Source organism: Cucumis melo, unplaced genomic scaffold (assembly GCF_025177605.1).
Source record: "Cucumis melo cultivar AY unplaced genomic scaffold, USDA_Cmelo_AY_1.0 utg001619l, whole genome shotgun sequence".
Lineage (NCBI taxonomy): Eukaryota > Viridiplantae > Streptophyta > Magnoliopsida > Cucurbitales > Cucurbitaceae > Cucumis > Cucumis melo.
The window spans coordinates 1-13,409 of record NW_026124687.1 but is presented as its reverse complement, the minus strand read 5'-3'; the positions used below and the strand labels follow the sequence as shown (position 1 = coordinate 13,409).

The window sequence follows — 13,409 nt, the reverse complement described above, 5'->3', positions numbered from 1 at the left end:
TACAGCAGCGATACTACTGGAAAGGACGGTTTCAATATTTCCCATACGTAATCCTTTGTATAGACGTTGGGGCGGACGAACACTAAGATGGAATAGGCCCGCTAATATGCCCAATGTACCTGCTGCAATATGATGCGAGGCTATTCCGCCCGGAACAAAAGGATCAAACCCTTCGACACCCCACGCAGGATTTACGGCTTGTACCCTTCCGGTTAATCCATAAGGATCGGATACCCATATTCCCGGACCATACAATCCGGTTACATGAAATGCACCAAAACCAAAGCAACCCAACCCTGAGAGAAATAAATGAATTCCAAAAATCTTCGGCAAATCCAAAGAAGGTTTTCCTGTACGTTCATCACAAAATATTTCTAGATCCCAATACACCCAATGCCAGATAGCTGCTAAGAAGCACAATCCAGAAAACACAATATGTGCTCCGGCCACACCTTCGTAACTCCAAATACCCGGATTCGTTATAGTCCCTCCTGTGATACTCCAACCCCCCCATGAATTGGTTATTCCTAAACGAGTCATGAAGGGTATAACGAACATACCCTGTCTCCACATTGGATCAAGAACAGGATCAGAGGGATCAAAAACTGCTAATTCGTATAGGGCCATTGAACCGGCCCAACCAGCAACTAGAGCTGTATGCATTATATGAACAGAAAGCAAACGACCGGGATCATTCAATACAACGGTATGAACACGATACCAAGGCAAACCCATGGAAATACCCCTTTATCAAGGAAAAATAGACACTATGTAACTTTATTGCACTGAAAAAAAAAACTATGCTACGGACCTCCCCTTTTGAGGGGATTATCTTGGCGAAAGGATTAATATTTAGTCTATTCTTTTAGTAATAATGGAACAATTCGATTCTATTCGTAGGAACAAAAAGAAGCAGATCTATTCTATACTCGATAAGTACCAATACGCAATGGTAGATGGGAATTGATCCTATTTTATAGGAGTGAATGTATACATACTTGTTCATCATTCAAAAACCTATTCGGGAAGAAGTTTCCCTTATTAATTCTGTTTTCCTTTTTTATGAACTTATTAAATCTATGTATAAAATATGCTAAAAGATAAAATCTGATAAAGGCCCATCTTATTTATTAAGACAATAAACCCGTTGTTACGCTTCCACATCAAAGTTAGCTATAGTACTTAATTCTTTTTTCTTTGCTTTAATGCCTATTGGTGTTCCAAAAGTACCTTTTCGAAGTCCCGGAGAGGAAGACGCATCGTGGGTTGACCTATAGTGCGACTTGTCAGATATATTGGGTCATATGGTATTTCCCCGTTCTCTCCCCCGATCGAGATATCCTCTCTTTCGCCCAAGACGGATTGATTTAATCATCAAAAATTTGGAGCGTGAAGTGCAATTAGATCTATTTTTTGGGGGGTATCCAGATTAATATTATCAATTAGAATAATTTATGGTTTTCTCGGTTGTACTAATAAAATGAAGTATCCAGGCTCCGCTTAGAAAAAACTCAATTTGGAATCTATCTATTCTATGATTACTACTACTTGTATCATATTCGATTTATCAATAGCATTGATAGAAAACTTTTAATCAATCGAGTAATATGAAGTAAATTGAAAAAAAAAAAGAAGTCGTAGCAAAAAGCCATGCTATTGGGGCATTTGTCCTATATGTGCAAATCCAAATCGGGCAGATCTTGACTCGGAGTAGAGCATAAACCTAAAAGAATTGAAGAAGACCATTTTGGAACAAGAAAATGACATCGGAATTGAAATTGAATCTCGATGAAACAATATATCAATGAAAAGTTAGTTCGATAAATTGAAAATTTAATGAATTGTTTTTTTATTTATTGAAATTTATAGTATAGATAAACGACCGCGGGCCAAAGGACAAAACTCATCCATTTTGAAAAAAAAATGGAAGGTAAGAAAAAGCCCCTTCATTAGAAGTTAGAAAGAGTCCTCTAAAGAAGGCTAAAATCTAAACATTGATTCTTTTTTCGCTATTTTTTTTGAACCGTATGCATCAAAAGGTGCCCGTACGGTTCTTAAGGGATACAATTTTATCCTAATCAACCGACTTTATCGAGAAAGATTACTTTTTTTAGGCCAAGAGGTTGATAGTGATATTTCGAATCAACTTATTAGTCTTATGGTATATCTCAGTATGGAGGATGATACCAAAGATCTGTATTTATTTATAAACTCTCCCGGTGGAGGGGTAATAAGCGGATTAGGTATTTATGATACTATGCAATTTGTGCAACCAGATGTACAGACAATATGCATGGGATTAGCCGCTTCAATGGGATCTTTTATTCTAGTCGGAGGAGAAATTACCAAACGTCTAGCATTCCCGCACGCTCGGCGCCAATGAGTTTTTTTTAGACAAAAAGAAAACTATGCCTTCGCCATATAAAATATTAAGTAATAATAGCATGGCACTTTGAATTCGATATGAGAATTTTTTTTTTCTAAACCATTAGGTTATGTATCGAAAGAGTAGTATGAGATAAAAGGCATTTCCGATTGTAGGCTGATTTATCGCGGAGGCCTCTTTCAGCGTCACAAACTTTTTTGTTTTCACGACGGAAGACTCTTAACAATATTTCTGTTATGAAAGACTACGAAATATTTATTTTTAAGAAAAAAAATAAAAAAAAGAAACTTTGGGATTGCTGAATAACAAACGAAATCATAAAGCAACGGAACCATCATAGTATTTTGAAATTACTAAAAAAAAGGAAGGGTGGTTATTGGATCATTTACTGCTCTGGGTCTGCTAGATCCTATATTTTCTATTCCTTCGCTGGAAGGTAAAAATGAATTCCATTGTGGAGCCGTATGCACTGCACAAAGGATGCCTGTACGGTTGTTAATCCTATCTTTTTTTTATTATCTTTGACTCATCATGATAATGATGTAAGATAGAGAAAACCATTTATTAAATCATCAGGGTAATGATCCATCAACCTGCTAGTTCTTTTTATGAGGCACAAACGGTAGAATTTATCCTGGAAGCGAAAGAACTACTGAGGCTGCGCGAAATCCTCACAAGGGTTTATGTACAAAGAACAGGCAAACCCTTATGGGTTATATCCGAAGACATGGAAAGGGATGTTTTTATGTCAGCAACAGAAGCCCAAGCTCATGGAATTGTTGATCTTGTAGCGGTTGAATAACAAATAGCAGGTATTTCACGCAAAAATCCGAAATTTTCGATTTTCTCTTTTTACCGGGGTTAATATATTACTATTAATCATATTAATTATTAATATCGAATATAGAAGTAATTCATAATCATCCGGTTAGGATTGATCTAAACCAACTCATTATGTATACAATTCAACATGCCAACTATTAAACAACTTATTAGAAACACAAGACAGCCAATCAGAAATGTCACCAAATCGCCCGCCCTTCGGGGATGCCCTCAGCGTCGAGGAACATGTACTAGGGTGTATGTGCGACTCGTTTAGACCATGGACCGGGACAAAAGAAAGTACAAAATTTTTCCCGTATCAGTTATAAGTACAGTGAATAGGATAGAATGAATGGAAGAAATCCGTTCACTACCGAAAATAAATAAACAAAGATTTATCGTATCCTTTTATTGTGTATCAAATTTATGGTTTCTATTGGTGCAAATCCAATCATCTCTATTTTCAATTTTAGATGAGAAAGAATTCCCCATTGGTAACAAATGCTTATCCATTAAGCAGAGGAAATCCTATTTAACAGAAGGATTATAGCCTTATTCTTCCAAGAACGGACTAAGAGGGTCAGCTACCCAACCAATCTTCATAATTAAATACCGTTACTGTATAGGTAGATCTCGTTGTGAAAGACCGATTACTAGATAATTCATGGGTAGAGCCAAAGAGGGTGAACTGTACAAGTTAACAATAACATTGATGAAATAAAAGAAGGAGCTCCGGTGTATAGAGAGGACCTCACCGTTTAAGAAGTAACCATAGAAACGAAGGAACCCACTATTTCTTTATCCATTTCTATTTTTATTTATTTACTCTATTTTTGTTTTTTATACCTAGTAAAAATACTATTTCGTATTTTGGGGTGATTAGAACAAAAAAAGAAATAGTGGTCGGGAAGGTTATAGTAGCAAAAGCCATTGGAATTTTTATTTTATACATTGGAAAAATACGTTTTGTTATTAATAGACTAGGAAAGGAGAAAGGAATAACTGAAAGAAAGGAAATCCATTAGTTATTCATCAAAGTTTCATTTATTCAATGACTAGAATTAAACGAGGATATATAGCTCGGAGACGTAGAACAAAAATTCGTTTATTTGCATCAAGCTTTCGAGGGGCTCATTCAAGACTTACTCGAACTATTACTCAACAGAAAATAAGAGCTTTGGCTTCAGCTTATCGGGATAGAGGTAGGCAAAAAAGAAATTTTCGACAGTTGTGGATCGCTCGAATAAATGCAGTAATTCGATCTAATAAGGTAGACTACAGTTATAGTAGATTCATACACAATCTGTACAAGAGGCAGTTGCTTCTTAATCGTAAAATACTTGCCCAAATCGCGATATTAAATAGAAATTGTCTTTATATGATTTCCAATGAGATCATAAAATACGAAGATTGCAAAGAATCCAGCGGAATGCTTAAAATGGAGTTCTCTGGAGAATGAACTCCGAGAAGGTAGAGTAGAAATTAGTATGATAAAATATGATAAAGTGGTCAAAATGAGCAAATATGTTCAATAAAAAAAAAACGATTTATTCTTCTTCCACTATTCTTTCTTTTTCTTACGACACGACAATCGAATCTAGATTTTCGGATTTTTCGAACAAAGAATCAATCTGCGGTTGAGTTTGGATTAGAATTTTAATTCAATTAAAGAGTAAGCTAAGTCTATTTATTCCTGGTTCTAAGACCAATAGTTCTAGCGGTCGACTCGCTTCTTTCAAATTGTTTCTCATTATTAAGAAAAGGTAACAAAGATAAAATACGAGCTTGTTTTATAGCAATAGTAATTAAGCGTTGCTGTTTTAAGGTCAATCTATTTACCCGTCTAGATAATATTTTTCCTTGTTCACTAATAAATCGACTAATTAAACTCATGTTTCTATAATCAATTCGATCCCCCGATGGAATCGGGGGCAAACGCCTACGAAAAGATCGTTTGGATTTAAGAAAGAGTCGCTTGGATTTATCCATGGTTTTTTTATTCCTTATCCCGAAAATCCTATTTCTTAATTCTAAATCATTTTAGATCCGATCGAAATAGGATTTGGTTTGTTTATATTTAAATCTAAAATATGTCTAATATATGTAATTTTTCATCTTCCTTGGATTGGAAAAGGGTGACACACAGCCGATCGGTTCGATCTATTTCTTTATCTCCCCATGAATCGTATGTTTGTAACACCGGGGACAGAATTTTCTCAATTCCAATCGACTAGGCGTATTGTGTCGATTCTTTTGAGTAATATATCTGGAAATCCCTATTGATTCCTTATTAACACCGTTTCGAACACAACGAGTACATTCCAAAATAACAGTTACTCGGGCATCTTTACCCTTGGCCATGAACCTCCCTTGGATTTTTGATTCACGCAACTCTTCCATTTTCCGATCCAAAATGAAGAAAAAAAGAAAAATTGGTAACTCGAAATAAAATTATGAAAGATTTCGTTACAATCAAATATTAAAATATAGTAATACAATAATTTCTAAATTTAGAATCGCAGTACAGTTTTTCATTTAAGTATTTTGTATGATATTGTTGCCCTAGCCATCACATTTTCATTTTCGTTCTCACTCTTTTATTAATTAAATTTGAACCTGGCGCCGCGTCCGAGTTTGACTGAGGTTGAATCCATTTTGATTCTTTCTAACTTATTCTAAGTCTAAAAACTCTAAAAAAAAGAAGGGGGAAGGGGATTAGTCAAAGATATTTGATTGTTTTTCTAATCTTCTTCACCCCTTCCCAAGTCAATAACTAGAATGAAAAAAACGGGAATACCAACGCATCCGGGAATAAACGATTGATCTCGATTAATAGACCCGCTAAAGCCCCGAACCATATAGTACTTACTACCGGTGCCACGGAGAGATATGTTTTTAGATCTCGCATTGAAAACCCTCCTACTTTATAGTAATTTGTAATACATACTGGTATTACATACCATCAAATGTATATATAGTTAATAACCGCTTGTATTGTCCGCGGAATTCCTAATTCAAATTGAAATGTACAACAGTTCAATTCGGTAGATATTCCCTTTTTTATTAAAAAAAATATGTAGCTTTCCGCCCCACCCCAAATATTCATTTTTCTTTACGGCGGATTTAATATTTATTATTTCATACGTATATAAGTCTTTTTATTATTTTTATTATATTTTATATATGATATGAGACAAAAAAGAAGAAATGGCAAGATAATTTGTGTATACCAATGGAGGAAATAAATAAAAAATGTGGAAAACAAGACAGGGATTCTCTACAATAACACTGTAGACCAATTGAAAGGGATGTAGCGCAGCTTGGTAGCGCGTTTGTTTTGGGTACAAAATGTCACGGGTTCAAATCCTGTCATCCCTACCTATTACTTATCTTCTGAACAGTAACGAGGAATCAATTGAGATCCATAAAAATTGAACATACATATATCGAATCAATCTTTTTTTATTTAATTTTATGATATTCTCTATGATAATATATGTATCGAAGATATATTCGGGTTGCTTTTAGTTTGATAATAAAACGCTCTTAGTTCAGTTCGGTAGAACGCGGGTCTCCAAAACCCGATGTCGTAGGTTCAAATCCTATAGAGCGTGATTCGATTCTTGTTGTTGTTAAATCAAAATGATACTGAAATAATTCAACAGAAATCAAAATTTTACCTCCTATAAAGCAAGTAGGGGGTCAATCAAAAAAAAGAACTGTTAATTAATCAAAGGTCCAACTGATCCCCCCGTCTGTATTGTAAATATGCGGTCACAAATAATCCAGCCAAAGTAATAGGAATTAGACCTAATACGATTCCAAATAGAAAAACTTCAATCATTTCAATTTAGTTGAACGAGGAAAAGGAGAGGTAATATCTATCCTTAAAATATTAATCGGTATTGCCCATGAATCTCAATGACCAAGAATTCGAAATTGAATTGACAAGGTAAAGAACTCTACAATATATAGAATATATTGAATAACACCGAAATCTTTCTTTTTTTTGAATTGTGCATTCAATGAATTTTAATCAAATAAGTCGTATCTTGTTCAGACCGATAAATAGAGCTGAGGTTATAGTTAAAACTGCTAGTAGAAAACCGAAATAACTAGTGATAGTAGGCATGACGAGGCTAAATGAAATACGTTATTTTTATCCATATGTTTATAAAGCACTTCCCTAAGTTTCTATTTTTGAAAGATACGCGGATGGATAAGTAAAAATACTAATTGAAAAAATATATTCAATTGAAAGTTTTTGATTCATCTATTATTATGATTATAGATGATACTAACAAAAATCTTGTGACATAGGTAAGAAATCAATTCATCATCTGTCTCTCTATCCCGCAATTCGGAATCAAGGGATTCATTGAACAACTCTTGAGTTTTCAAAACAAATATTCTTATTATAAAGAATTTATAAACAATAATTTAATATATAAATCTAGTAAATATATAAATCTATTAAATGGATTCTAAATAATTAGAAAGAAAAAAAAAAAAAAAAAAGAAAAATAATAAATAAACTATGTTGTGTAACTTGATTCCAAAAATGAAATGCTCTTTGAATCGCTGAAGAATGAATGACCTTATAATGCCCTTTATTTATGAAATTGTATTCCCACTAATTAGATTTTATGTAGTGGGTTCATTTCCATAAAATCTTTTTTAAAAAGAAAAAAAGTATCGCACGATCAGATCACTCGAAACTAGGTTCTCCATTTATTCTTATTCTTTCCATATTAAAAACATTCTTCTAATTAGTTGAAGAACGATCGTTTGAGTCTAATATAAAACAATAATGCGTGCATTACGAATATTTATTATTCTTCTATTCGTTGTTCTGTTTCGTTCATCGAATCCTATGTACTACTGTTACTTGTTACTGGACGACTAACCAATTCCTTAAAATAAAAAAAGATTCAAACAAAAATATAACTACAAACACAAAAGAAATATTTCGAGATTTCACGTCTAATTTCATTGAATTTTGGGACTATTAGAATCTGCTTCCTAAATTATTATAAACCAACCAGTCGGATTCACATTTTACCCAATCTTCGCTTTCTAGCCCGAAGCCAATAACCGATAGAATCCTTAATACTACAGACAGGCATTTTCAGAATTTTCTATTGAATGAATGGTATATGATTCTACATCGACAAGCAGCAAGAAAAGAAGAAACAAATTATATTATTTAGTTTTAGTGCTTCATTTTGATACTTATTGTGAAATTGCGTTGCTGCGTCAGAAGAAGGATAGCTATACTGATTCGGTATACTCTAAAAACACCCTCGGTACAATATTGACGATCTTACAAAGATAAAATTTCAGTTAATTTCCATTTACTGATCTCATCTTTTACGGAATCGATCCCCCTTTTGACTGTACAAGAATATGTGGAGCTCGGCATGTCTGGAAGCACAGGAGAACGTTCTTTTGCTGATATTATCACCAGTATTCGATACTGGGTCATTCATAGCATTACTATACCTTCTCTATTCATTGCAGGTTGGTTATTCGTCAGCACGGGTTTAGCTTACGATGTTTTTGGAAGCCCTCGTCCAAATGAGTATTTTACAGAGAGCCGACAAGGAATTCCATTAATAACTGGCCGTTTTGATTCTTTGGAACAACTCGATGAATTTAGTAGATCTTTTTAGGAGGACCAAATGACTATCGATAAAACTTATCCTATTTTTACAGTGCGATGGTTAACTGTTCACGGACTAGCTGTACCTACCGTTTCTTTTTTAGGGTCAATATCAGCAATGCAATTCATCCAACGATAAACCTAATCCGAATTTATAGAGCTATGACACAATCAAATCCGAACGAACAAAATGTTGAATTGAATCGTACCAGTCTTTACTGGGGGTTATTACTCATTTTTGTACTTGCTGTTTTATTTTCCAATTATTTCTTCAATTAAATAAAAGAAAATACTAAATAATAGTACGAATTATCTTATCCCATTCGGAAGGATATCATCTCATAATTATCTATGACTGTTTCTGTCTCTAGCACGACCACTTGATGAAATGGGGAGGGAAGTGGGACAAATGGCCGAGACTACTGGAAGGATTCCTCTTTGGATAATCGGTACTGTAACTGGTATTCCTGTGATCGGTTTAGTTGGTATTTTCTTTTATGGTTCATATTCCGGCTTAGGTTCATCTCTGTAATAATCGGATGAACTGAGTTGGAGACATGAAAGCGTAAGAACTCAACAGGATCCCCCTCAAATCAGAAAAAAAGAGGGGGTAGGTTCCCGTTGAGCTCTTACTAATTAGAATTAGACTAATTTATTCATATAAATGAAAAAATGGATCTTTCCTATTTTTTCAAAAAACTTCATTTCTTTCTGATTCTGAATTGCTTCAAAAAAAAAATTGATTCAGACCATCTCTTTCGCGATCGTATCGGTCGATACTTTCATTTCAAAGCGAAAAAAAAGAAAGAGAGAATCACTCGATTCCCTCTTTCTGGATGATACAATCCCAATATAACAATATTATATTTCTATCGATCAGATATCACAAACCCTTTAAATAGATTAAAATATACTAATAGAATTTTCTATAGTTATTTTAATATAAAATAGAATTGAAAAATTCATTGAATTTGTTCACTACTTATGTAATAAATCGAAAAAAAGGTTCTGATAAACCGGGAAAAATTGAAACTAAGAATAGAGATCTTTGACGAACGGGATCAAGAATAATTCATTAGTTTATTATTTCGACACCAGAACAAGAAAAGGAATTTTTCTGGTATCGAATACTAGAAAGATGCATAATTCCTTCTAGAATCCTTTGTTCCCTTCATTTTTTTTCTATTCTCCATTTACTTATCTTATTTTTAATATCTACTCTATTTTTATTCTATTAGAATAAAAATAGACACATTCAATGACATTTCAATCTGGCACCAGTGACATAATAATCATAATAATACCGCTCCTATTTGTATTGTAAAAAACAAAGAAATAAAGAAGAGGTAAAATAGTCTTCCTGACAATATAATATCCATACTATGACTAGTAATGCGGTACAAGTAATTACCGAAATAGGGTCGAAAAAGAATAAAAAAAAAAACAAGGGAAAAAGTTTTTCATAATTTTTTGATCATACATAATTAAATTATAGAATTGCCAACAAGAATTTGGTTTTTTTTACGAACTTTATTTGATAAATCCCCAGATTTAGAAATTCATTTCGGACAATTGAACCTTCTCAAACTGTTTCTTTTTAAGAACTAAAAAGATTTGTGCCAAAATAACAGATGCAAAAAAGAACAAAAGGCCTTGGACACGTAATGGATCTTGAAGGACGATTTCCGCATCTCCCTGACCAAATCCTCCCACATTAGGATTACTCGTTAATGGTTGATCAAGTTTGATGGATTCGCCCTCTGAAACAAGAAGTTCTGGTCCTGGAGGGATAATATCAACCACTTGACGCCCATTCGCTGCATCCACTATGGTTATTTCATATCCTCCTTTTTCTTTTCGTATTATTTTGCTTACTATCCCTGCTGCTGTAGCATTATAAACATTATTATTACTCTTACTCCCGTCGGGATAAATCTGACCCCTTCCCCTGTTCCCGCCTACGTATATGGGATATTTTAAGAAGTGAACATCTTTCTTAGTCGCAGGGTCCGGGGAAAGAATAGGAAAGGTGATTTCACTATATTTCTGACCAGGAACAGGACCTATCACAAGAATATTTTTTTTAGTGGGACGATAGCTCTGAAAAGAAAGATTGCCCATCTTTTCTTTAATCTCGGGAGAAATACGATCGGGGGGGGCTAATTCAAACCCCTCGGGTAAAATAAGAACAGCCCCCACATTCAAACCACCCCTTTTTACCATTCGCAAGAACTTGTTTCAGTTGCATATCATAAGGAATTCGAACAACTGCTTCAAATACAGTATCAGGAAAGTACCGCTTGTGGAACCTCGATATCCACGGGCTTATTAGCTAAATGGCAGGTTGGCGCAGACAATACGGCCGGTTGCTTCTCGTGGATTTTCATAACCCTGTTGTGCAAAAATGGGATATGCATTTGAAACGGGTGCCCAAGTTATTATATATATCATGAGTGATACGGAAATAGATCGAGTAATCTCTTCCTTTATCGAAGAAAAGGTATTTCTAGTTTGCATGGTCCAATCATTGAGCCCAAAAATTTCTACAATAAAATTAGGTAGGTCCCTAGTATAGTTCCCTATCCATGATTCTGCTATTTACTGAAATAAAGTTACTCGAATATAGGAGGCATCCTTCGCGATGGGTAGAAGGAATAAGTACAATTTTGAATGTTTTACTTATGTACAAAGTAACAAACATTATATTTTTCAGTCATTCATTGAATGATAAATCACTACAAGTGAGGGAGATACACGATTTAAATAACGGAAGATCCAATATTTTAAAATTGTGTCAAGAATGACTGGAAAAGTGGAAACAAGACCGGATATAATTTGATCGTTATGAGAAAATCCAAAATCTTTGTAGACAGAACCAATCATTAGTTCCCAACCATGGGGTGAATGAAATCCTATACATAAATCAGTTAATAAAAGAATAGAAAAAGCTTTTATTGTGTCGCTTAAGTTATATAGGAACTCTTGAACCCAAGAGTTAAGAATAACAAGTTCTTCATTACCAAGAATAGAATAACCACTTAGAATAACGAAACAGATTATATTTGTCGAGAAGTGCAAAATCATATGGATACGATCCTCATTGTGCATCTTGATCAATTGGATCGTTTCTTTGTAGATTCCGATACGAAGCTTTTGTAGATGTGTTTCTGGGTATTCCTTTAGCATTTCGTCCAAGAGAAAGAGTTCCTCTAATTCTAGAACTTTTTTTATAATACTCTTTTCTTGAATATCATTCAAAAAAATTTCGGATTGACCAGTATTCCACCAATTAGTAACCCAAGATTCTAGGCTTTTATTAAATGAAAGAGAGATCCACCAGGGCAAAAATACTATAGATGCAAGATATAGAAGGGGAATGAATGCTTTCTTTTTTTCCATTTTTTCGTCTTTTTATTTTTTAATGAACTCACTTCATTCGTTAACTCTCTACACTACTAATATTTATATCAAACATAAGTTCTATTACAAGTCATATGCATACTATTATGAATCCATTCCCTGTTTTTTAGTTTTTGATTTGTGATTTATTAGTTAATCCTTGAATTTCGAAATAATACAGAAAGGAAAATAACAAAGAATCCACTTTTTTTTGTTACTGTGCAGTTGATTTTACATACGGATCAAAATTTCGGACAAAGAAAGTTTTCTGGCTGTTCCGTATACGTCTGCTTTGGGTCAAATGAGCATTCTGAAGAAATTCCAGTTAAGTTATTATACTATTACTATGGTCTATAAAAAAGACTATTCTTTCATTTCAGTTTTATCCCTCTTGCTACGAACAAAATTCATTCTGAACCTTCATTTTTCAAAAAACTTCAATTGGTACACGCAAGAAATAGGCCAATTCGGCAGCCCTTTTGCTCAATTTCTCGTGGGGTCAGATTCTGATCGGTACGCGTCAAGGGAATGGCCCCTTGGCCTCTTATTTCCATATAAAGGACACGACGTGCATAAATACCCTCTTTAACTTCTATTCTGATGGACTGAATGTCTTTCATAAGGAATCGTAGGAAGATTCGACGATTTTTTCCAGGAAACCCCCAACGAAAAATAGACACTATTTCTTCTTTTCTATCGAATCGATCATAACCGCTACCTACATTCCACAAAATTGTGCACCACAAATAGGAGCTAATAAAGAGACCGGCAATCCCATAGAAAGACATTACGATCCCCTGTGGAAAAAAAAATTATTTGCTGAGACGGAAATAAAGCTATCAAATCCCTACCAAGATAACTGGAAGTTCCAACCAATAAAAACCCTAATGAACCTAAAAAAAGGATAAAGGCCCCAGCAGAAATTGCTGATTTTTCGAGATCCTCTTATAAATTCTATCCATATACGTTCTGATCGCCAATTCATACTAGATCTCGTTGCATTTTATTGGAATTAAGAGAATCAAAAAAAATCTATTTTACTTTTTTTGTTTCCGAAGTAACTCTAATCAACTAGCACTATTTTGATGTGAACCTTTACTTTAGATCTAAGTAATTCATCGAATTACTTAGATCTAAAAT

General features: G+C 34.0%; 2 non-coding genes across 2 annotated transcripts; both read left to right on the top strand.

Moving 5' to 3' along the window:
* Positions 1-6,512: 6,512 nt before the first annotated feature.
* Positions 6,513-6,586, top strand: TRNAP-UGG (transfer RNA proline (anticodon UGG)). Its single transcript has one exon. It is a non-coding gene; the product is annotated as a tRNA-Pro (tRNA).
* Positions 6,587-6,748: 162 nt separating this feature from the next.
* TRNAW-CCA (transfer RNA tryptophan (anticodon CCA)) lies at positions 6,749-6,822 on the top strand. The gene has a single exon. It is a non-coding gene; the product is annotated as a tRNA-Trp (tRNA).
* Positions 6,823-13,409: the final 6,587 nt, after the last annotated feature.